Source organism: Loxodonta africana, chromosome 10 (assembly GCF_030014295.1).
Source record: "Loxodonta africana isolate mLoxAfr1 chromosome 10, mLoxAfr1.hap2, whole genome shotgun sequence".
In the NCBI taxonomy this organism is placed as follows: Eukaryota; Metazoa; Chordata; class Mammalia; order Proboscidea; family Elephantidae; genus Loxodonta; species Loxodonta africana.
The window spans coordinates 73,343,642-73,368,874 of record NC_087351.1 but is presented as its reverse complement, the minus strand read 5'-3'; the positions used below and the strand labels follow the sequence as shown (position 1 = coordinate 73,368,874).

The window sequence follows — 25,233 nt, the reverse complement described above, 5'->3', positions numbered from 1 at the left end:
TTTCCTCACCTGTAAAAGAGGAATTATGACATTTACTATAGAATAAAGAAGACACTAAGTCACTAAGTCACAGAACGTGTTAAATATAAAAGCACTCCAAGTTGGCCACCAGTGGTATATGGACTACAAGGGCCCATTGCTCAGGAATTCTCTGTTCACTTGATGTGCCCACCAGATCTCCAGCCCCGTGCCCTGGCCAATGTTTGATTTTCTTTAACATCATATTGCAGAAACTGGGCACGTTCTCTATATCCCTGGCTCTGTCTCTTTGTCCATGAAATCAGAGGGTTGTCTAAAAACCTTTCCATGATTCTAAACAGGCTTAGATAAAAGCCTGCTCACAGGACTCAAGGGAAACACTCATTTAATTAATCGGTAATAATTTACAACCATTTCCCTTCACAAAGGGCATTAGAATTGATCACAGACAGGAAACTTCTGGCTACTTAATACTCATCTCAGCCTGGGATTAGCAGAGGGATCTAACATATTAAAAAACAATTCTTTATTCGTGCAAAGCAGAAGTTTCGCCTAGATTCTATGGGCCTTCAGTCAGACCTCTGTAATAGGGAAGGCTACAAAATTCCCATTCTTGGCTACGTGGCTTGTTTCTATAGCTTTTCTAAGTCTTATCCTACAGATAAGTAACAAAAAGAACCTAAAAGCATGATAAAGCATTTCTGATTCTCTTCCAGCTGAATCTATCAGGTTATAAAATGAGAGTTTAAATTCTTACAGGGGGAAAAAAATTCTTACTAGATTGAACCAATAAGAAGTGTGGCTGTGTTCTTAAATAACAACAATAACAGCTACCATACCTTGAACTCCATCAATGTACAGGAGCCACACTAGTGCTTAACAGACACTGTTTCTAACCTTCATAGCCTGCAAGGTTAAGTATCACCATCACATTATACAGAAGGGAAAATGGAGGCTCAATGACATTATGGAATTGACCAAGGCCTCACAAGCAATGAAGGCCAAGGGAAGACTCACATGTAGGTCAGGTCTGCTGCCCAGCCTCCCTCATGTCCGTCGTGACAACATCTGCCTGCAGGTTACTGCAGCTCTGTCTGCTGCCTCCTGTTCAACCTGAAGCCACCCCAACCTGGCTTCCAGCATATGAGGTCATCACCTGTCTCCCCTGGGAGCACAGGCAAGACTCATGCCACCAGCACCTGAGGCTGCTCCCTGCTAACTGCCAGCCCTCTCGTCTCCTCACTGCCAAGGCCAGGGGGAGTGGCACCAGCCTGACGGTGTCCCTCGATAGCTCCCAGCGAGAACACAAGGCACAAGAGGCTAAGCACAGCCAAGTCTATTTGCTGGGGCCGATGCAATGAGGTAGGCAGTGCAGGCCCCGCGAGTTAGCTAGCTGCCTGGAGACCTCGAGTCAGCATCCTGTGCTGCAGACACACCACATGGCCCCTCCCATGGAAAGAGTTTTAAAGGAGGTGAATGAGACAAATGCTATGCCCCTGAAGATTTTCTACTTCCAGCTCTATATCAATCAGACAAGTTTTAAGCATTAAAAGGACAAGAACAGAGAAAAAGAATGAATAGATGGAGAACAGGGGCAGTGAAACTATTCTGTATGGTACTATAATAGCAGACACATGACACTACGCATTTGTCAAAATGCACAGGACTGTACCACACAGAGTGAACCTTTATGTAAGCTATAGACTTAAGTTAATAACAATGTATCAATATTGGTTCATCAAGTGCAACCAATGGACCAGAGAAATGCAAGGTGTTACACACCTACCACAGCCTCCACTGAGGCCAGTACAACTAGATACTGCCCAGCTACCACCACTGACTGCTCTGACAGGGATCACAACAGAGGGTCCCAGACAGAGCTGGAGAAAAACGTAGAACAAAATTCTAACTCAAAAGAAAGATCAGACTTGCAGGCCTGACAGAGACTGGAGAAACCCTGAAGGGATGGCCCCCAGATACCCTTTCAGCTCAGTAATCAGGTCACTCCTGAGGTTCACCCTTCAGCCAAAGATTGGACAGGCCCATGAAACAAAATGGGACTAAAGGAGCACATCAGCCCTGGGGCAGGAGGAACAGGAAAGCTGGTAATAGGGAACCCAGGGTTTAGAAGAGAGAGTATTGACATGTCATGAGGTTGTTAACCAATGTCATACAACAATGTGTATACTGTTTGATGAGAAACTAGTTTGTTCTAATTGTATCTAAAGTACAGTTTAAAAAAAAAGAGAGAGAAATGCAAGATGTTAAACTCGAAAAACAAACAAAAAAAACCAGTTGCTGTTGAGTTGACTCCAACTGATGGTGACCCCATGCGTGTTAGAGTAGAACTGTCCTCCCTAGGGTTTTCCACAGCTGATGTTTTAGAAGTAGATGGCCAGGCTTTTTTTCTGAGGCACTTCAGGGTAGGCTCCAACCTCCAACCTTCTGGTTAGCAGCCAAGTGTGTTAACCTCCCAGGAATTTCACAAGATGTTCAGAATAGGAGAAACTGTCTGCAGGGGGAGAAGAGCCTATGGGAACTCTCTGTATTTTCAGGACAATTTTTCTGTGAACCTGAAACAATTTTTCTGTGAACCTGAAACAATAAAGTCTATTAAGGAAAAAAACCAATGCTGTTTCTAATATCTTTAAAAACAAACAACAACGAATATACTAAAAAGTTAATACACTAAAAAGTACCACAGATTAAAAGAAAGATGAGGGCAGAAACTGAACAGAAAAAGTAATGCTTATCAAATCTGAATGAAGTTTAAAAATGAAGGAAAACATTATTATTATTTTACTGAGTAAATCCTCAGTCTGTCCCTCATCCTAAGTGTGGTCAGAGGGGAGGGGGCATCGGCAAAGAGCCTCAGGCTGTGATCATAGCTCTGGCACCGTAAACCTGCCACTCAGGCAGGTCATCTGGCTTCTGCGCTTCAACAATGAGGGGGTAGATCAAACCTTTAAGATCCTTTTCATATCTAAATAGTCTATGATTCCAAGTTCAAAACCTGGAATCTCTACAGGGCAAGTAAAGACATCTGAAGACTATGAAGAAGTTGCCCCTAAAACACATCCTTTAACTCCTGGAACTAACAGAAAGCCTCCGCAGAGTAGCAGGATACAAGATGAACATACAAAAATCAGTTGGATACCTATACGCCAAAAAAGAGAGCACAGAAAAAGAAATCAGGAAAACAATACCATTTATAATAGAGCCTAAAAAGATAAAACACTTAGGTAACCAGAGACGTAAAAGACTTATACAGAAAAGGCTTCAAAACACTACTACAAGAAGCCAAAACAGGCCTACATAAATGGAAAACATACTATGTTGAGGGACAGGAAGACTCCACATTATGAGTGCTGACACATTGTGGGGATTGCAACCAACGTCACAAAACAATTTGTGTTATGAATTTTTAAATGAGAAACTAATTTACTCCCTACAACCTTTGAGTGTTGCCTAGGGAGAGCTCTCAGCCCCATGATGAGCCTTCTTCTCTGAGAGGAAACGCCATAGGAAAGGAGAAACATTAGAAGTTGAGGTCTAGTAAGCTTTGCCATAGATACTGAGTTATCTTTCTAGGGTAAAAAATGACATCTCAAATATTTGCAATGAAATAATTATTCCCTCTGACTCTGCCCCATCCTAAAATATTTTAACTGAAGCTATAGGTTAAAAAAAAAAAAGGTTACAAATAAACCCAGAATAATTCTATATTGTCTGTTCCCATAATCCATTGTAATGGAGGAAGAAGGCAAAAGCTCTAGGAAAAAAAAGAGGAATAAGTCAAAATTATGCATTTAGCGCACATAAGCTGGGCCTTTTTTTTTTTTTTTTTTTTCATTACTCATTGCTCAGGCTCTAGGTCTATCCCAATAGTTATTATATGACAACACCTTTATTCTTTTGGCCTTCTGGGAATATGGAGAGATGAAAGCTCCGAAGAAGAAGGGACATTCGTGCCATTTTTAGAAATTTAGGTAACACTTTGTTAGGTGGACCAGGGAAGGAGAGGCATCCAGACAGAAGGGAAGTAGATGCAAACACACAGAGGGCCTATTAGGGGTTGCACATGGTGAGTGTAGACTATGTATACCAGACACATCACAAACAAGGCTGGGAGGAAAGTGGGTCAGATCAGAAATGGCCTTATGACATGGTAGGAGGCTGGATCTAATCCAGTGGGCAGTGGGGAACCACTAAGTGGTTTCAATCAGCAAATTTACAGGGTCATACCCACATGTCAAATCCCTACAGATGGAGTGTTAGCGTTATAAGGGGAGAGAAGCTGATGGTAGGCATACACGTTGAAGGCTATTTCAATAGTCTTAGTGAAATAGGTGGTGAGACGAGCTAAAAAGGCAGCAGAGGGGATGGAGAGGAGGAGGCAGAAAGGGAAAAGGTACAAAAGGGAGCAGCAGCTAGACTTTGTAACCGAAAGGGGGGAATGGCCTCCAGGGAGGATGATGATTCCTGGTGTGACCATCACCCATGTCAACGGAGCACTGATGCAGCTGTCCTTAAGGTCTTCTCCAAGTTCAGAGGCAGGAACACCAGGAACATGTAAATTATAATCCAGTGCAGAGTAAATTGAAGCAGTAAGTGACAACATCAAAAGCACTGTCCAGATCAGGAGGAACAATCACTGGGCCAGGGCTTCACCTGGGAGGTGTGACCTGAGTTGAGGCCCCAAAGGGAAGTTTTGCTAAGTAGAAAGAGACCATTTGTGAGTCAAGAGCACGCGGTGAGCAGAAACTATATCAAGGCACAAACCGGCCCAGTGTGGTTGAAGTGGAACGTCCAGATAGGTGAGAAAGAGAGAAGGTTAGAGGCAAAACTGAAGAAAGAGCTGCACCCAGAGAGTTTTAACCTTATTATGCAGGCTAAGGGGAGTCATTAGAGGTGTTTGATTATGTAAGAGAACAGAGAGTAACACGCAAAAGGGCATTTTGTCAACTACATCAATGAATGGGGGACAGCTACTGTTTTTCGAAAGGGTAGAAATAGGCAGAAATTAAAATTTATACGAAGACAGCAAATAAAAGGAGTAATATCAAAGAAGTATTGCGTTTTGAGTTGGGGTGACCTAGACCAGGAATTAGCAAACTATGGCCCACAGGTCAAATTTGGCCTATTTTTGTAAGTAAAGTTTTACTGGAACACAGCCATACCCATTTTCTTTTACTTATCACCTATGGCTGCTGTTGTACCACAATGGCAGACCTGAGTATTTGCCACAAAACCATATGGCCTGCAAGACCAAATATATTTGCTACCTGGCCCTTTACAGAAAAAAGCACAGCCAAAAATATTTACTATCTTACCCTTTATAGAAAAAGTCTGCCAACCCCCAACCTAGACAATAGTTGCTATTAATCAACCAGTGAACTCAGTGGGGGGAAGGAAAATGTTTTAGAAGGGAAGGAAATGAGTTCAAATTTGGACACAAAGGTTCCCAAATAGAAACATCTGGCAAGGGGTTGGAAATTAAGACAAATTGTGAAGATAGATAGGATTGGGGTTATTATTTGCAAATCTTTCTCAAATGGTGATCACAAAAGCCATGAAAGTTTTCAAATAAAAGAGAAAGCAGATTCATTTAGGAGATGAAAGAAGAATGAGAAAGATGCAGCCTGAGAAGTGGGGGGAGTCATTCAAGGGCAATGTCATATAACATTGGAGGAAAGGGTTTCAAAAAAGAGAAGTCAAATGCTACAGAGGAGGAGGAGGTAAATGAGGACTTTAAAGGGGTCGCTAGGTTTGAAAACTGGGTAGACTTATTCCATGATACCCACCCAACCTTTGGGCAGCTCTTTTGGAAAGATCCTCTTCATAGTAAGTTAAAACCCATCCATATCCCTGTTAACTTCCACCTGCAGGATTAATTCCACTTTTTACTCTGCAGAGATGGAGAGAGAGATGTAGAGAACAGAAGAAAAACAGGAAGGAACATGAAGGTTAATTAATCTATAAGAACTTAATTGAGTTGGAAGGTAAAAGTAGAAATGCAAGTTAGGTAGAAGGCTTTGGACGCCAAGATAAGAGTTGAAATTTAATTTCAAATCATTAGACTAGTAACAGTCTAAAAAGAACTGGCTGGAGGACAAGCTGGAGAAAAACAGTCTGGGTTTGGGGGGAGGGTGCAGTTGAGGGTCTATTCCAACAATACAGGTGTGTGGTGGAGAAGACAAAAGTAAAATACAAAAGGAGGCTCAGTATGACTTGGGGGCTAATGGTTAAGAACTAAGAAAGGCTAAAAGGGTTCCAGTATCAGAAACACTGGAAGACTGATGGTAGTCCTGGAAGAAATAAGGGAATCTAAAAGGTCAGTTGGCTTGGGATGTCTCTGGTTTTAAAACATACTGATTTAGGAGAGAGATATCCAGGTGGAAATATCTGACCAAAAGATAGATAGGGACCTAAGACTTAAAGGTCTGGGGTAAAGGCAGAGTTGTAGGAGTCATCCATGCAGCAGGGAAAACTGAACCCCAAGAGAGTTGGCACCCATGGAGAGAAGGTACAGTTCAACGAATAAAGGGTCAAAGATCAAACCCATGTTTAGAAGATGTGAGAAAGCCGAACCAGCAAAAGGGAAAGAAGAGAGTCTAGAAAGGCACACTATATACTTCTGGTCCCCCCAACAGTTTCACACCCTTTCCATTTAGCTTCACAATCGCTTTCTGAGCCAGGAAAACTATACCCCATCACTGCCACTGCATCGACAGAGTCACTCAGAAGTAAGTGACTTCATAAATTGGCAGCAGGTTGAGCTAGACTTGAATTTTAGGACCTAGAAGTACCATTTGCACCCCCGTGAAGAGAATCCTCATGCATTTATGGCTTTTTAATAAACCTCATTAAAATTAGTCTCTGTCACACAAAAAGCTTTCATTTTTTAACATTCACTTATCTCATTCTCTCATTTCTTTCTACATGAACTTTTGCCTGTTCTTAGGAACCCGTTTCACAACCACAACTGCAACCCAACGAGCACTTTAGGGCATAACTGGCCATCCTTTAAGTAGGGGCTGAGGACAGTGATTTCCTTTTTTAAGAGTACAGTATAGACAAGAGGCAAAAAAGAGTGTCTTTATAGACACAAAGCCTGACAAGCACGACCTCAATCAGACAATCTAGGTTGACATTAACAGTAATAAGTCACATTGATAGTGTGCTCTCTTAATATGAAGTGATGAAAATGGCACTTTACCTCTGTGGTCTTCCTCCCCAAAACCCATAACCCCTGTTTAACCATAAGAAAAACATCAGAAAAACCCAAATTGAAGGACATTCAAAAAACACTTGGCCAGTATTCTTCAAACTGTCAAGGTCATCAAAAACAAGAAAAGTCTGAGAAGCTGTCACAGCCAAGAAGAGACTAAGAGACAGGACAACTGAACGTAATAAGGTATCCTGGGTGGCATCCTGGAGCAGCGAAAGAATACTGGCTAAAAATGAAAGAAACCTGAAGAAAGTATGGGCTTTAGTTAATAATAATGTATCAGTATTGGCTCATTAGTTGTGAAGAAGAATGAGGCATCAGGATTGGAGGAAGACTCATTAACAACCCACGTTATGCAGATGACACAACCTTGCTTGCTGAAAGTGAAGAGGACTTGAAGCACTTACTGATGAAGGTCAAAGGCTACAGCCTTCAGTATGGATTACACCTCAACATAAAGAAAACAAAAATCCTCACAACTGGACCAATAAGCAACATCATGATAAATGGAGAAAAGATTGAAGTTGTCAAGGATTTCATTTTACTCAGACTCACAATCAATGCCCATAGCAGCAGCAGTCAAGATATCAAATGACGCACTGGATTGGACAAATCTGCTGCAAAAGACCTCTTTAAAGTGTTAAAAAGCAAAGATGTCACCTTGAGGACTAAGGTGCTCCTGACTCAAGCCACAGTGTCTTCAGTCACCTCTTATGCATGTGAAACTTGGACAATGAATAAGGAAGACTGAATAACAATCAATGTCTTTGAATTACGGTGTTGTAAAGAACATTGAATATACTGTGGACTGCCAGAAGAACGAACAAATCTGTCTTGGAAGAAGTACAGCCAGAATGCTCCTTAGAAGCGATGATGGTTGAGACCTCCTCTCACCTACTTTAGATATGTTATCAGAAGGGACCAGTCCCTGGAGAAGACCATCATCCTTTGTAAAGCAGAGGGTCATCGAAAAAGAGGAAGACCCTCAACAAAATGGATTGACACAGTGGCTACAACAATGGGCTCAAGCATAGCAATGATTGTGAGGGTGGCGCAGGACCAGGCAGTATTTTGTTTTGTTGAACATAGGGTTGCTATGAGTCAGAACCGACTCAGCAGCTCCTGACAGCTATGTAACAGTTGTGACGAATGTACCGTACTAAAGTAAATCAAAACAAACCTAGTGCAGACAAGTTGGTTTTGGCTTATGGTGACCCCATGTGTTACCGAGTAGAACTGAGCTCCATAGGGTTTTCTTGGTTGTAATCTTTATGGAAACAGATCGCCAGGCCTTTCTTCCACAGCACTGCTGGGTGGGTTTGAATCACTAATCTTTCCATTAGCAGCTGAGCACAACTTGTGTCACCCAGTCATGTTGATAGTGTGTGTCCTTAAATGACGTGATAAAAATGGCACTTTGTTAATAAGAGGGGAAACTGGGTTTGTGCTATATGAAAACTCTCTGTACTGCCTTCACAATTTTTCTGTAAATCTAAAACAAAAAAGCTTATTTAAAAAAAAAAAATGCTTTCACTGACCCCTAAATCCAGGTAACTCTTAAAGACATTAAAACCTGAATTAGTCAGGTGATATATTCGATACTTTCACCAAATGAAAGGAAGCAGCAGTACAAAAGAGCACCTGACCTTTTAAGATGGTGTATGTAACATTACCATGTTAATGCTAAGTTGTCCCTGTTCCCAACTTTCCCATCTGGCACCCTGTTAGCACATCCCAGTATGAGCCAATTTTCATGCTGCAATGCTTAGTGTTACTCCACGTTCCGGCAGTGAGCCCCTCAGGACTTTTAGAAGTGTTCCTTTCTCCAAATTGCTTTCAGACAAGCTGTTGGTGAAAAGTGTCATTCCTTAAGCTAGAAGTAGTTACTCCTGTATACTTAACTAGACCCAATTAGAGAGAGAGAACCTGTGTACATGTGTGTGTACGTGTGGGTGTGTGTGTAAAATCAACTACAAACGTCTTCCAACTACAAACGTCTTACAACGAACATCTAAGATAATGAGTAATTTTTTATTTTTTAAGAGCCAAGGCTATGTAATGAGAATGACCTCATGCCCATTATTCTATCTGATTTCACAAAATCTGAACAGGAACTATTATTTAAAAATGGATAAAGATTTGGAGCAGGTTTTTAAGGCAAGCCCGGCTTTTTGCTTTTCTCCCCAAAGCTGAGGGAGTAAGAACTGCAAGCACGTCTCCTAGTTCCCCAGAGCCAGAATCCCCTGATGTCCTTATAGTAAGTGCAGGTCCACCCCCAGGCCTAGTTGACCAGCATCCCATTTTAACAAGCTCCGCTGGTAAGTCAATGCCTGCTCAAGTTTGGGAGCCATTGTGGTTAGTTCTTCCTTCACTGTTCTTGTCACCACCCAATCCCTTCGTCCTCCAACAAATTTAAAAAGTGTACAGGAGGCGGGGCCAAAATGGCAGACTAGGTGGACGCTACTGCGGATCCCTCTTGCAACAAACACTCGGAAAAACAAGTGAATCGATCACATACATAACAATCTACAAACTCTGAACAACAAACACAGACTTAGAGACGGAGAACGAACAAATACGGGCAGACAGCGATCGTTTTCAGAACCAGGAGCCAGCGTATCAGGCAGGTGACCTTCGGAGCCCGATCTGGGGCAGAGCCCAGCAGGGCAGACGGCACAGACAAGGGGCCCAGCCCTAGCCCCCCAACTCATCCCGGGAGGGAGCCTAGCCGGCTGGCACGGGCAGCATAGCAGCGCAGCCGGTGGGAGAAGTACCCGGGAGTAAGTGACTGATCTTGGAGCGGGGAGAGCAGCGTCCCAGCCAGGGAGCCGTCCCGCCGGGAGTTTGGCGGGGAGCGGGCGTGGCATGAGCGTGGGGATCAGCTATATTTCCCTAAAGTGACCCCGGGGGGGGGCCCAGATGTTCGTGCAGGCGACACCCACCCAGTTCGCGCGTGTGGCACGGTGCACCGGAGGGAGAAGTCTCCGGGAGGAAGTGACTGGTCTTGGAGTGGGGAGAGCAGCGTCCCAGCCAGGGAGCCGTCCCGCCGCGATTTTGGCGGGCGCGGGCAGAGCGTGAACATGGGGATCAGATCTATATTCTGAGGTGTTACACTCCTGGCTCTCTGATCCCTCCCCCACCCTCCCCAGGTGGCTCCATTAACATCCGAATACCCGGAGCCAGAGGGAGAATTCAGATAGGGATCTGACTGCAGTTTTTTTTTTTTTAGCTGATTACCTGGACAAACTAGTTTCCCAGTGATGGCTCGGAGACAACAATCCATATCAAACCACATAAAGAAACAGACCATGACAGCTTCTCCAACCCCCCAAACAAAAGAATCAAAATCTTTCCCAGATGAAGATACAATCTTGGAATTACCAGATACAGAATATAAAAAACTAATTTACAGAATGCTTAAAGACATCACAAATGAAATTAGGCTAACTGCAGAAAAAGCCAAGGAACACACTGATAAAACTGTTGAAGAACTCAAAAAGATTATTCAAGAACATAGTGGAAAAATTATTAAGTTGCAAGAATCCATAGAGAGACAGCATGTAGAAATCCAAAAGATTAACAATAAAATTACAGAATTAGACAACTCAATAGGAAGTCAGAGGAGCAGACTAGAGCAATTAGAATGTAGACGGGGACATCTGGAGGACCAGGGAATCAACACCAACATAGCTGAAAAAAAATCAGATAAAAGAATTAAAAAAAATGAAGAAACCCTAAGAATCATGTGGGACTCTATCAAGAAGGATAACCTGCGAGTGATTGGAGTCCCAGAACAGGGAGGGGGGACAGAAAACACAGAGAAAATAGTTGAAGAACTCCTGACACAAAACTTCCCTGACATCATGAAAGACGAAAGGATATCTATCCAAGATGCTCATCGAACCCCACTTAAGATTGATCCAAAAAGAAAAACACCAAGACATATTATCATCAAACTTGCCAAAACCAAAGACAAACAGAAAATTTTAAAAGCAGCCAGGGAGAAAAGAAAGGTTTCCTTCAAGGGAGAATCAATAAGAATAAGTTCAGACTACTCAGCAGAAACCATGCAGGCAAGAAGGGAATGGGACAACGTATACAGAGCACTGAAGGAGAAAAACTGCCAACCAAGGATCATATATCCAGCAAAACTCTCTCTGAAATATGAAGGAGAAATTAAGATATTTACAGATAAACACAAGTTTAGAGAATTTGCAAAAACTAAACCAAGACTGCAAGAAATGCTAAAGGAGATTGTTTGGCCTGATGACCAATAATATCAGGTACCAGCACAATACAAGATCACAAAACAGAACGTCCTGATATCAACGCAACTCAAATAGGGAAAGCACAAAAACAAACAAATTAAGATTAATTCTAAAAAACAAATAAATAAACAAAATAATACACATATCAGGGAATCATGGAAATCAATAGATAAACGATCACAATAATCAAAAAGAGGGACTAAATATAGGAGGCATTGAACTGCCAGATGGAGAGTGATACAAGGCGATATAGAACAATACAAGTTAGGTTTTTACTTAGAAAAATAGGGGTAAATAATAAGGTAACCACAAAAAGGAATATCAATTCCATAACTGAAGAAAAAAGCCAAGAAAAACGTAACGACTCAACTAACATAAAGTTAAACATTATGAAAATGAGGATCTCACAATCTACTAAGAAAATCATCTCAGCACAAAAAAGTATGTGGAAAAATGAAATGGCCAACAACACACATGAAAAGGCATCAAAATGACAGCACTAAAAACATATTTATCTATAATTACGCTGAATGTAAATGGACTAAATGCACCAATAAAGAGACAGAGAGTCATGGACTGGATAAAGAAACACGATCCATCTATATGCTGCCTACAAAAGACACACCTTAGACTTAGAGACACAAACAAACTAAAACTCAAAGGATGGGGAAAAAAATATATCAAGCAAACAACAATCAAAAAAGAGCAGGAGTGGCAATATTAATTTCTGACAAAATAGACTTTTAAGTTCCATCAGAAGGGATAAGGAAGGACACTATATAATGATAAAAGGGACAATTGATCAGGAAGACATAGCCATACTAAATATTTATGCACCCAATGACAGGGCTGCAAGATACATAAATCAAATTTTAACAGAATTGAAAAGTGAGATAGACACCTCCACATTTATAGTAGGAGACTTCAACACACCACTTTCGGAGAAGGACAGGACATCCAGTAAGAAGCTCAATAGAGACACGGAAGACCTAATTACAACAATCAACCAACTTGACCTCATTGACTTATACAGAACTCTCCACTCAACTGCTGCAAAATATACTTTTTTTTCTAGTGCACATGGAACATTCTCTAGAACAGACCACATATTAGGTCATAAAACAAATCTTTGCAGAATCCAAAACATCGAAATATTACAAAGCATCTTCTCAGACCACAAGGCAATGAAACTAGAAATCAATAACAGAAAAACTAGGGAAAAGAAATCAAATACTTGGAAAATGAACAATACCCTCCTGAAAAAAGACTGGGTTATAGAAGACATCAAGGAGGGAATAAGGAAATTCTTAGAAAGCAACGAGAATGAAAATACTTCCTATCAAAACCTCTGGGACACAGCAAAAGCAGTGCTCAGAGGCCAATTTATATCGATAAATGCACACATACAAAAAGAAGAAAGAGCCAAAAGCAGAGAACTGTCCTGACAACTTGAACAAATAGAAAGTGAGCAACAAAAGAACCCATCAGCCACCAGAAGAAAACAAATAATAAAAATTAGAGCTGAACTAAATGAATTAGAGAACAGAAAAACAATTGAAAGAATTAACAAAGCCAAAGGCTGGTTCTTTGAAAAAATTAACAAAATTGATAAACCATTGGCTAGACTGACTAAAGAAAAACAGGAAAGGAAACAAATAACCCGAATAAGAAACGAGAAGGACCACATCACAACAGAGCCAAATGAAATTAAAAGAATCATTTCAGATTACTACGAAAAATTGTACTCTAACAAATTTGAAAACCTAGAAGAAATGGATAAATTCTTGGAAAAATACTACCTACCTAAACTAACACATTCAGAAGTAGAACAACTAAATAGACCCATAACAAAAAAAGAGATTGAAACGGTAATCAAAAAAACTTCCAACAAAAAAAAGTCCTGGCCCAGACGGCTTCACTGCACAGTTCTTCCAAACCTTCAGAGAAGACTTAACACCACTACTACTGAAGGTATTTCAAAGCATAGAAAAAGACGGAATACTACCCAACTCATTCTATGAAGCTACCATCTCCCTGATACCAAAACCAGGTAAAGACATTACAAAAAAAGAAAATTATAGACCTATATCCCTCATGAACATAGATGCAAAAATTCTCAACAAAATTCTAGCCAATAGAATCCAACAACACATCAAAAAAATAATTCACCCTGATCAAGTGGGATTTATACCAGGTATGCAACGCAGGTTTAATATCAGAAAAACCATTAATGTAATCCATCACATAAATAAAACAAAAGATAAAAACCACATGATCTTATCGATAGATGCAGAAAAGGCATTTGACAAAGTTCAACACCCATTTATGACAAAAACTCTTACCAAAATAGGAATTGAAGGAAAATTCCTCAACATAATAAAGGGCATCTATGCAAAGCCAACAGCTAGTATCACTCTAAATGGAGAGAAACTGAAAGCATTTCCCTTGAGAACGGGAACCAGACAAGGATGCCCTTTATCACCGCTCCTATTCAACATCGTACTTGAAGTCCTAGCCAGGGCAATTAGGCTAGACAAAGAAATAAAGGGTATCCAGATTGGCAAGGAGGAAGTAAAGCTATCACTATTCGCAGATGACATGATCGTATACATGGAAAACCCTAAGGAATCCTCCAGAAAACTACTGAAACTAATAGAAGAGTTTGGCAGAGTCTCAGGTTATAAAATAAACATACAAAAATCACTTGGATTCCTCTACATCAACAAAAAGAACACCGAAGAGGAAATAACCAAATCAATACCATTCACAGTAGCCCCCAAGAAGATAAAATACTTAGGAATAAATCTTACCAAGGATGTAAAAGACCTATACAAAGAAAACTATAAAGCTCTGCTACAAGAAATTCAAAAGGACATACTTAAGTGGAAAAACATACCCTGCTCATGGATAGGAAGACTTAACATAGTAAAAATGTCTATTCTACCAAAAGCCATCTATACATATAACGCACTTCCAATCCAAATACCAATGTCATATTTTAAGGGGATAGAGAAACACATCACCAATTTCATATGGAAGGGAAAGAACCTCCGGATAAGCAAAGCATTACCGAAAAAGAAGAAGAAAGTGGGAGGCCTCACTCTACCTGATTTCAGAACCTATTATACAGCTACAGTAGTCAAAACAGCCTGGTACGGGTACAACAACAGGCACATAGACCAATGGAACAGAATTGAGAACCCAGATATAAATCCATCCATGTATGAGCAGCTGATATTTGACAAAGGACCAGTGTCAGTCAATTGGGGAAATGATAGTCTTTTTAACAAATGGTGCTGGCATAACTGGATATCCATTTGCAAAAGAATGAAACAGGACCCATACCTCACACCATGCACAAAAACTAACTCCAAGTGGATCAAAGACCTAAACATAAAGACTAAAATGATAAAGATCATGGAAGAAAAAATAGGGACAACCCTAGGGGATAAACAGAATACAAATACAATACAGGAGATAAACAGAATACAAAACATTACCAAAAATGATGAAGAGAAACAAGATAACTGGGAGCTCCTAAAAATCAAACACCTATTTTTATGCTCATCTAAAAAAAAAAGACTTCACCAAAAGAGTAAAAAGACCACCTACAGACTGGGAAAGAATATTCAGCTATGACATCTCAGACCAGTGCCTGATCTCTAAAATCTACATGATTCTGTCAAAACTCAACCACAAAAAGACAAACAACCCAATCAAGAAGTGGGCAAAGGATATGAACACACATTTCACTAAAGAAGATATTCAGGCAGCCAACAGATACATGAGAAAATGCTCTCGATCATTAGCCATTAGAGAAATGCAAATTAAAACTACGATGAGATTCCATCTCACACCAACTAGACTGGCATTAATCCAAAAAACACAAAATAATAAATGTTGGAGAGGCTGCGGAGAGATTGGAACTCTCATACACTGCTGGTGGGATTGTAAAATGGTACAACCACTTTGGAAATCCATCTGGCGTTATCTTAAACAGTTAGAAATAGAACTACCATACAACCCAGAAATCCCACTCCTAGGAATATACCCTAGAGATACAAGAGCCTTCACACAAACAGATATATGCACACCCATGTTTATTGCAGCTCTGTTTACAATAGCAAAAAGCTGGAAGCAACCAAGATGTCCGTCAACGGATGAATCGGTAAATAAATTGTGGTATATTCACACAATGGAATACTACGCATCGATAAAGAACAGTGACGAATCTCTGAAACATTTCATAACATGGAGGAATCTGGAAGGCATTATGCTGAGCGAAATGAGTCAGGGGCAAAAGGACAAATATTGTATAAGACCACTATTATAAGATCTTGAGAAATAGAAAAAACGGAGAAGAACACATACTTTTGTGGTTACAAAGGAGGGAGGGAGGGAGGGAGGGAGGGAGAGGGTTTTTTATTGATCAATCAGTAGATAAGAACTGCTTTGGGTGAAGGGAAAGACAACACTCAATACAAGGAAGGTCAGCCTAATTGGACTGGACTAAAAGCAAAGAGGTTTCCGGGATAAAATGAAAGCTTCAAAGGTCAGCGGAGCAGGGGCTGGGGTCTGGGGAACATGGTTTGAAGGGACTTCTAAGTCAATGGGCAAAATAATTCTATTATGAAAACATTCTGCATCCCACTTTGAAATGTGGCGTCTGGGGTCCTAAATGCCAACAAGCGGCCATCTAAGATACATCAATTGGTCTCAACCCACCTGGAGCAAAGGCAAAGGAAGAACACCAAGGTCACACGACAACTAAGAACCCAAGAGACAGAAAGGGCCACATGAACCAGAGACCTACATTATCCTGAGACCAGAAGAACTAGTTGGTGCCCGGCCACAATCGATGTCTGCCCTGTCAGGGAGCACAACAGACAACTCCTGAGGGAGCAGGAGACCAATGGGATACAGACCCCAAATTCTCATAAAAAGACCATACTTAATGGTATGACTGCAACTAGAGGAATCCCGGAGGCAATGCTCCCCAGACCTTCTGATGGCACAGGACAGGAACCATCCCCGAAGACAACTCATCAGACATGAAAAGGACTGGTCAGCGGGGGGAAGAGAGATGCTGATGAAGAGTGAGCTAATTAAATCAGGTGGACACTGGAGAGTGTGTTGGCAACTCTTGACTGGAGGGGGGATAGGAAGAGAGAGAGAGAGGGAAGACGGCAAAATTGGCACGAAACGAGAGACTGAATGGGGGAGAGCAAGTGGGAGAAGGGAGTAAGACGTATGTAAACTTACATGTGACAGACTGATTGGAATGGTAAATGTTCACTTGAAGCTTAATAAAAATTAATTAAAAAAAAGTGTACAGTTTGCTTCTTTATATTAGGGTTCTCCATAAAAAATAGTAATTTCTGCATACAGATCATATTATATGCACCAGCTAGTTCCAAAAAAAATCTCTATGCTTGCAATGAGAACTTTATTTCTCACCTTCTTGCTCATTTTTTTTTTTTTTCTTTTCAATCCACTTTGTTTAGTTGCTATTAATAATCTGACCCTTCTGGAAAAACTACGCCCATAGCTAATGCAATAAACAGTTAAAACGGAACATATTTTAGAGTTGATAGGAAAGCCAAGTGCTCAAGAAAAGAATGCTGACTAGAATCATATTTAATCAATACACATTATATTCTACAAAAGGCTCAAAGAGTTAACAGGAATTTATATAATAAAATTGCGAACTATAAACAGGTAAAAATCAGAACGGGGAAAATGCAATAGGAGACCAAGGCTGGGGAAAAATTTAAGTGTAAACAATTTAAACGTTACTGAAGTAGAAGTTTAAATGTTATAGTTGAAGTTATAAGTTTGAATCTGAACTTCTGAGCCAAAGCAAAAATGGAACCGGAATCCCAAACATCATTCACATCAACCATAATAAAACCACACGGATTCCTCAGGGGAGAAGACAGCTTTCAAGGTCCTGAGGTCTAGAAGAAACGTCTTTAATGCAGTGGTTCTCACAGTGTGAGGCTCAGGCCAGCAGCATCAGTATCACCTAGGAACCTGTTAGTAATGCAAATACTCAGGTTCCACTCCAGACCAACTAAATCAGAAACTCTGGGGGTGAGCACCGGTAATCTGTACTTTAACAAGCCTTCCAGGTGGTTCTAATGCTTGCTAAATATAAAGCTTGAGAACCACTCTTTTAGTGGGTCTTCCTGTAGGGTGCACTGAAAGGGGTTAAAACCTTGCTCAGAAATATCCCAACAATGAGTTAATGGTGTATCGTGCGCAGCACATTCTAGTAGCATTCTTTCCTGTAAACAGGGTAAAACAGATTTACAAAGCCCAAAACCAAGTGGCCAAGTACACAGTGAGGATGCAGAAAGGAAGTGTGGGCTGTAGGATCAATGGAACCCCAGTGCCTGGCACGTATTAGACTTCTACACATTTTTAAAATAAATGAATAAGGAACAAATGCATGCACGAACAAACAGCCTTCAATCAATTTTCTGTAAATGCCAATTATTGTCAAATGTGCTTTGGATGCCTGTAGCCAAGTATATCATTGTCAAAGGTTGAAAAATTTTAAATGAATTTATTTGGGGATGGGAAGAGAATCACCATTTATAATCAAACATCTTTCTATTTAAATTCAAAAAGTTAAATTGGCAAAACGTTCCAACTTCCACAGCACACTCCAACTATCAATCCATTTCAGCTGATATCTAGTAAGCAGAACTCTTTTTTACAGATAAGAAATACCTACAGGAGAGTTACATAGTTGCCAAAGGCTGTATTAAGTCCTCTGACACCTGGCCTGGTTGTTCTTCCTTTGTTATTTCATAAACATCAGTGTCCACTGGGCATGGACTATATAAAATTGCTTCTGCATTTTAAAGGCTTTCCTTACAGTTCAGTCTGGAGAAGCCTCCTCATCTCAGGTATTAGGCAGAAGACCAAACAGAAAGGAATCAGAGGGGAGGAGAGTCCAGCGCCTTCTCCCTGTCAGGCTACATGCTCAGCTCAAAGGCAAGGGAATCTTGGAAGTTCAGTTTCCCTTTTTTGCGCAACCAGAGGTATCTCAGAGTCCCTAGGTGATACAAACGCACTTGGCTGCTAATCAAAAGGTTGGAGGCTCAAGTCCACCCAGAAGCACCTTGGAAAAAAGGTCTGCTGATCTACTTCTGAAAAGTCAGGCATGGTAAACCTTATGGGAAACAGTTTTACTCTAACACACATGGAGTTGCCATGAGTCAGAATCAACTGCAGGACTTTTTTTTTTTTTTTTTTAGAGGCTTCGATAATATCCAGGGAAGAGGCTATGGGTAGGCTGTGAGCATCAGGTCTTGGAATTAGAGTTTGCTGTTATGCTCAGAGGAGCAGTGGCGAAGCGCTCAGCTGCTAACTGAAAGGTCAGCAGTTTGAACCCGCCAGCTGCTTCACAGGCGATGTGGCAGTTTGCTTCTGTAAAGATTACAGCCTTGGAGATCCTATGAGGCAGCTCCACTCACGCCTATGGGGTCACTATGAGTCAGCATTGATTTGACAGCTACAGGTTTTTACGGGTAATGCCCAGAGGCCTGGAAGAAAACATGGAAAGATTAACCTGGGTTAAAGCAGTGCTTCTCTGACCCTCTCCTTAGAAAATTCTAACTTTGCATCCCATTTCATGGGCTCTCAGACACTGGAAGCTCCTCCAAACACCAGACTAAGAGCCTGTGGTCTATCTGGGTAACGCATAATTTACAGTTGATAGAAGAAAGTCATAAGCAGGAGATGAATTCACACTGGACAATTTCATTCCTTCCAGACTGATTCCAGGTCACAGAAACTCCACAGGGGCCAGAGTACCCAGTCATCTAGTTATTCATCCAACCAGAACTTATTGAGCCCCTACTGTGGGCCACATACAAAACTGGGGCTGAAAATAGGGAAATCAAGTGTGAGGAAAGCAGTACCAAGGGGCAGCTTGGGTGTGCCTCTTGCATGACCTCACCACAGTGACCTTGGTGGCAGTTACATTAGGGCCGACCTCTGACACACACACATTTGCAACACCCAAGTAGCATGATCTTGTATTTGTTTTTCAGGGTGAGTGTCCTCTGAGGACACTGAGTCAGACATGGACACTTACACTGGAGTAAAAGCAGATATCATTGGAGAATTACTGCTCTCTTCCTCCTCTCTTGTAACTCATTCGCTTCTGCCTTTCATCTTCCTACCTTCTCTTTCCCTATTTTTCTTTCTCTCCCTTTTCCTTCCTCTGCCTTCTCTCACCTCCATGTTCCTGGTTTGCCAAAGTATGGAAAAACCCCGTTTATGACCTTCGGGTCACCAGTGTCAAAAGCAGTGAAGAGGTGGAGCAACGGAACATTCAGGAATCCATTCATACATCCATTTATGAAGGAAAAGGGATTTATGAAAGAAAACAGATTTCCCTACATATCAAAATATTTGTTTCAGAAATTTCACATTTAGTCCACCTAACTGCTACTGTAGGGAAGGGAAGAAGACAGCTGAAGGAGCAACCTCCTCCTGGAAAGAGAAGTGCTCCCAGGGGATTTAAGGCTGGGGTCCAAAAGTTCTAGGATCCCATCTCCATCACCATTACACAAACACCTTTGGCAATTGAGGCAAATATAAATATAAGCAGAACCATGAAATACAGAGATATTGAAGGAGCGCTGGTCGCTTCAGGACTGCCCACATTAGTTACAGTCTGTGTGTACAAACTTCCTGGCCTAATGAATACCTTTCATATTCCCAAAGCAATTAGCAATAGGTTGAAATGGCTGACACTCATTTCCTTATACCCAGGAAGCCTATGGGCTCTGAGACCGTCAGTTCTAAAATACAAGGTGCCAGGCTGGGTTCACGCAAGGTGGTCATCAGCCAACCTGCACTTTCCACCAAGGATTTGAACACGTTCCATGTGGTTTGAACCCCTGCTGAAAATCTGCATTTTTAATAAGTTCCCAGGTGATGCTAATGCTGCTGGTTAGGGACCAATTCTGAGAACCACTAGAAGAGCAGTGGTTCTCAAATTTATTATACATAAGAATCACCTGGGTATCTCGTTGAACTGTAGATTCTGATTCAGTAGTCTGGGGTGGAAATGCAAATTCTCAGCAGGGGTCCAAACCAGAACAAACAGGCAAAGGTTGCTTTCCACTGACCTTCCTTAACGAAGCCAGGTTACGTGATGGAACTACAAAATTCTTTGCCTCCTAAGTCTGGATCTGGCTCCTCCTCTGTTATGCTTCCTTATTAATCATTGTCTCAAGGAAATGAAGAGAATAAAAGGATGCAGGGTCATGGAAACAATTTTCCCAAAGTTCTAATGTGTCTACTAGTTAGTTTTAAATTTCTTCAGGGTTTTTATGAGTTTTTCCTTACTAAGAAAGAAAAAATCCAGTGGGAGTGAGAGGGAAAGTGAGGGTTTTTGTTAGGGGGCACTGAGTGTATAGGAGCCCTGGTGGCACAGTGCTTAAGTGCTCAGCTGCTAGTCAAAAGATCAGAGGTTAGAACCCACCAGCCACTCCACAAAAGGAAGATGTGGCAGTCTGCTTCTGTGAAGATTTATAGCCTTGGAAATCCTCTGGGGGCAGTTCTACTCCACCCTATATGGTCACTAGGAGTTGGAATCAACCCAACAGCAACAGGTATCCAGTGTATGCTAATGGTGGTGGAATAATTTGGAAAAGGATAGCAAGAACGGTAACACAATTTGAAGAATGTAATCAATGTCACTGAATTAAACATATGGAAATGACTGAATTGCTGTATGTTTTATTGTCTACATTTGCATCAAAATTTTTAAAAAATCCAAACTTTTAGCAATATGCTAATTTCTTTTCATCGCACTTGGTAAATGTGAACAACAGTTAATAACACCCTACTGACCTAAAACTTCACATACCTTCAAAAGGTGTGCAATCTTTTACCTCCTACATACTGTGGAAGGACCAGGACTTATTCGCAAAGAGCTTTACAATCACCATCTCATCTTCCAGCAGTATGGGAGGCAACACGTCATGATTGCCTTACAGGGATTGGGAAATTGAGGGAAAAGGTAAGGCAGAAGCTGGAGAACAAGATTCAGTAATTCCCAAGTTCCAGTCCCTCTATATAATCCTATTCACTTTTTCCTGTATGTTTTCAGTTATTACACCCTTTCTTTACCACCACAGCCAGAATGGCCTTTTTTTTCCCCAAACTCCTGTAGCAAATGCTGCCTCAACAATTCATCTGTCCGTTAGTCATGCAATGCCTTGCTATTTAAATGCTGCATAATTATCCAACTTTTCCTGTGCTTATGTTGTTTCCATAAACTAAATTTGAAGTTCCTTGGGAGCAAGAATCAAGTCCTATGTGTCTTTGTATTCTCCGACCACCCTACATGTAGTGGGAAGATCATCAAACACATACTGATGTGATTTGTTTTGATTTTTTTCTAATCTTAGAAGAAATAGCTGTCTTCAGTTAAAAAAAAAAAAATCAAATACAGAAATATTGTAAAAATGGCAGCAGTGTCAGACTCCTCATATTTCATAAGGGGGAAGGTGAATCAAGATGAACAGCCCAAGGCTCATTGCTACAAGATGGAGCCAAACGTACCTCCACCCTCCCATCTGTTTACCAGTTCTGCAACCAACTGTCCCTCCCACAGTACTCTCTACTTCTCTCCTGGGTTCGATAATTCATTGCAATGGCCACACAGAACTCATAGATCATACACATAGTTATAGGATTTTTTAGGGAAGCAATAGGTTACAATTCAGGATCAGGAATGACTCAGGATACAGTTCTCTGATCAGGACAGCTTCTTGGCCATGCCCACAGTACAGCCTCTGCTTTGCTTGGGAAAGTGTTACAAAGTCTTTAGCTCTGCCAATAAGTACCTGCAGGCACCCCACTTTGCTAGGAAGCCTCCTGTCCAAAGGCACTCAGCTCTCTCGCTCAGCAGGTCAGCATACCCACTGTAACCACCTTGCTTTGTGGGCCAGAAAGCCCACTATTCCATCTTGTGCCGGTCTCCTGGTTCTGCTGCCACCATTTTCTCTGCCACCACTTCTCGCCATGTTGCATCTTTGGTGTCACAGCTCTCTTTGTCTTCTGAGTCTAAGAATTTGTCAGCAAAGGGACCCAGGGTCCAAAGGACTTGCTCTGCTTCCATCTGTTCTTGGTGGTAATGAGGTTCCCCCTTTCTTTATCTGGGATGACTCATTTTAAGCCTAGCAGGATGGCAAAACCGACCAATCCCCTAGTTAAGGTGCCATACACCTTATTTGCATGGTCCCACCCCCCCAGGGTGCCATGCATCTTATCTGCATTATTAGCAAGCTAGCCAATCCGCTTGGTGGGCCACAAGTACATCACTTGCATAGTCCCATCCAGTCATTTGGTGGGAGTTGTAAGACCATGGTGAGAAAGGCCATGTAAAACTGATGCGCTGCACCACAAATATATAAAGTTGAAAGTGAAACTTTAAATGAGATTGCATTAAAGTACATATAATTCAGCATAAATCTATTTCCTCCAGGCACTATACAATACTTAAATTTACTTAAGAGCTTTCCATTATTTTTGTTAGTAATCCATCCTCTAATCCAGTGAAATACGTGGAATATGTACTCCCTCCTATCCTCTCGAGAGAAACTAACAAGCTAAAAGTGACTTTAAAAGCATCACCCAATACCACCAAACTAAACTGAATAGGAAACTCAGTGAAATGACTTTGACAGATAAGCATACATAAATATTATAATATATTCATTTATCAAAGCTTTCCCTAATTTTCTTCCTTAGAGAGACACAAACTCTTACTTTTTTTCACTCCTTAAATACATGGCTATAGAATCACAACAGAAGTCCCCAGAGCTACTGCTCTACACGCCTGTCTTTAGGAAAATCGCACAGAGCATTTAGGATACATGTCCATCTACCACGTTCTGAAACACCCAAATTGCTTTTTACTCTACATATTCGTTTTTATAACTCAGTATGAATCCTACAAGCTTGTCCTACAAGCTTGTCCAAGTGGAATAAAAGTCTCATTTCTACATAGTTTTCCCTGTGAGCCTTCCTTTTCTCCAGTGGTCCTCACTTCCATGCCATTTCTGCCACCCACTTCCGTGGCCACCCATTGGACTTGCTCCTTCTACACTAGCCTACAGCCTCCCGCCATTTGCCTACTAGACCTGCTTTTGACCATGTAGAGCCTCCTGGTCCACAAATGCTTTCTCCAGCATCAGGCTCTCCTGGTCACATCTCCTTCCCTACTCTTACCTACACCCCCATATCCTCATTCCCTGTTCTTCTGCCACATCTGACTGGCCCTACCCTGGACCATAATCATCTGCCACTTCTGCTCCTACCTACAGGCTGCTGGCGGGGCACCTTGTAAACTTGGGCCACTGTAAATTCTGTTTTTGATCTCAGTACCTCTTCACATTCTGTCACTTTTCTTTGGTCAGCCAATTGCCCATTCCTTCAGTGACAGAATATTCCAAATAGTCTCTATTTTCTTCAAGGTTCCATCCTCACCCTACTTCGCCTGATTCTTCATCAAATACTTAGGATAACTGAGGGTTATCTATCTCAACTACAAACTTCTTAAAAGTCTCCCCTCCCAGCTTCTGTGACAGCACAGATTCCACCTTCTGATCCATTCTTCTGAGTCTTTTCCTAGGAATGTCTTCTTTCGTTCATCCCTCCACCTCTGTAAGATTGCCCCTAGGACTCCATCCTCTTTCTACTGCCTTCCTCATTTTCTATGTTCTCTTTGGGCATCAAGCTCGCTCACATGGCTCTAATAACCACCTTCATGTGGATGATTACTAGATCCATATCTCCAGCCATCTATCTTCCCGGAGCTTCAGGCTCATGTTACCTGATGAACTCTTTAAAATCAATACATTACCTTGGTCATCATACCAGTTCTTCCTCCTCCATTCCCTAAGTCTACGTTGACACTAGTACTTCAGGAGTCACTTTGGTCTCTTACAACTCATTCATCCTCCAAAGCCAACTGATCAAAGTCATATCATCTTCACATCTTGGGCACATGTCAAACCTATCTTCTCTTCTTCAGCCCTGACCTTCACTATCTTCTTGCTTATTTGCATCCTCTCTCATCTGGCCTGCCATGACAGCTTCCTAAAATCTGGGCTCAAATCTATGATCCACTGAGCTACCACAGCAACCCGACCAAGTGGGAAATCAAAATTCTTCAATGGTTCCCCATCAGCTAAAGCATATACTCGAAGCCCTCACACAGTATACCTGGCTCTCCATGGCCTGTCCCTGAAATAACACCACTCCCCTTATAGCCCTTGACTCCCCATCTCATGCATTACCATCTATTAACACTGAATGGCTTGCGCTTGCAAGCACACACCACCAGTAATCAGTTGCCATTGAGTAGATTCTGATCCATGTGTCAGAGTAGAACTGTGCCATAGGGTTTTCAAAGGCTGATATTTTGGTCAGCAGGCCTTTCTTTGAAGGTGTCTCTGGGTGGACTCGAACTTCCAACCTTTTAGTTAGCAGTCAAGCGTATTGCTTGCACACCACCTAGGGACTCTACAAGCATACACAGAACTGTTTAATGCATTAATACTCATGCTACTTCCTTCATCTAGAATGCCCTTCTCCCTCACCCGTTCATCATCTAACTCCTACTCATCATTCAAGACTCAGTTCATGTGACTTCTCCAGGAACCTTTGCCTAACCTCCCTTTTTCTCAAATGGAGGTAAGAGGTCATTCTCTATATCTCCTA

The 25,233-nt window shown here is 41.5% G+C and overlaps 1 protein-coding gene across 1 annotated transcript in view; it reads right to left on the bottom strand.

The window, feature by feature from the left end:
* PRKCH (protein kinase C eta) overlaps positions 1-25,233 on the bottom strand; it is a 277,251-nt gene that overhangs the window by 205,071 nt on the left and 46,947 nt on the right. The window lies entirely within an intron of this gene.